General features: G+C 38.3%; 1 pseudogene; it reads left to right on the forward strand.

The window, feature by feature from the left end:
• The first annotated feature begins 777 nt into the window (after nt 1–777).
• On the forward strand, nt 778–896 carry LOC134896584 (5S ribosomal RNA; annotated as a pseudogene).
• The last annotated feature ends 275 nt before the right edge of the window (nt 897–1,171 follow it).

A 1,171-nucleotide genomic window follows, 5' to 3' on the forward strand; every position in this document is an offset into this window, starting at 1 on the left:
CAGGATGTCTCATTGACTTCCTCCTTCCTGTGATTGGTCTGAATTTTGAGACCACCCCCCTTTTTGCCTTAAATAGACTCTCTTCCACCATCACCTCACACAGTGAACAAGCCACCTACAGGTGAAACGGCCGTCTGTGACTAGTGGTGCTGAACAGTGCACGGTTCAGCCCACTCACCTCCTGGTATCGTATATTTGACAAAAAATATTTTATCTTTAAATTGTTTAATTTTTTTGTTTAATCTGCTACCTATTATCCACAATGTAAAGAAATTGAACGCTCCTTTGATGTCTCTTTTCTCTCACATACCGTAATTAGTGAGATAGAATTTCATACTAATACGTGTGTTTTGAGATATCTCAAATAGCTGGCTTCGGCCTTCTTTTGCAATATTCTAGGGGCATCGCCAAATAGCGAAAATTTCTTGCCCACTACTATTAGGATTAAGAATATGTAATTGGATCATGCACTATCATAAGAAACCTTAAGATATCTGTGTAATTTCACACCATTATTCAATAGGCTCAGATAACCCGCCTCTCTCATCCACTGTCCGCTATATTAAATTATATGACAGTGGACAGCAGAAGACGGGCTCTGAACCTATAATTTTCCTATATCTTACTTTTTCAGTACTCTCTCATCCTGACGCCAGTTATATAACTCCCCTGCAATGCTAAAAGTAACAGAGAAACTGTGCGCAATAATGGACAGCAGAAGTACTCTATCTGGTATATGCCAATAACCATACACTCTCTCATTCACAATCTATGGGATATTACTGCCACATCTCACTGGCTACGCCCAATCTCGCCTGATCTTGGAAGCTAAGCAGTGAATAGCCTGATTAGTACCTGGATAGGAGACTTCCAGGGAATATTAGGTGCAGTAACAAACACCTCTGTATTCATGTGAAAAGCAGAAGTATTGGAGCAACCTTTGACCATTACCTTTTTCATATCTAATTTTCCTTCTTCTCATGAAATTCTCTTCTTGATCATATACTCGTCTAGAGCCCTTTCGCATATTGCAATTATTGAATAAAAAAATTTTGAAATAGCAGATTAATCATTACCAGGACATACCATTATAAATAGGCATTGGAAGAATTTTCTGGTATGCTGAAATTAAATTCTCAATATTTTCATCTTAGGTGTCACTGTCACCTTA

The sequence above is a fragment of the Pseudophryne corroboree genome, chromosome 3 (genome assembly GCF_028390025.1).
Source record: "Pseudophryne corroboree isolate aPseCor3 chromosome 3, aPseCor3.hap2, whole genome shotgun sequence".
NCBI classification, from domain to species: Eukaryota; Metazoa; Chordata; class Amphibia; order Anura; family Myobatrachidae; genus Pseudophryne; species Pseudophryne corroboree.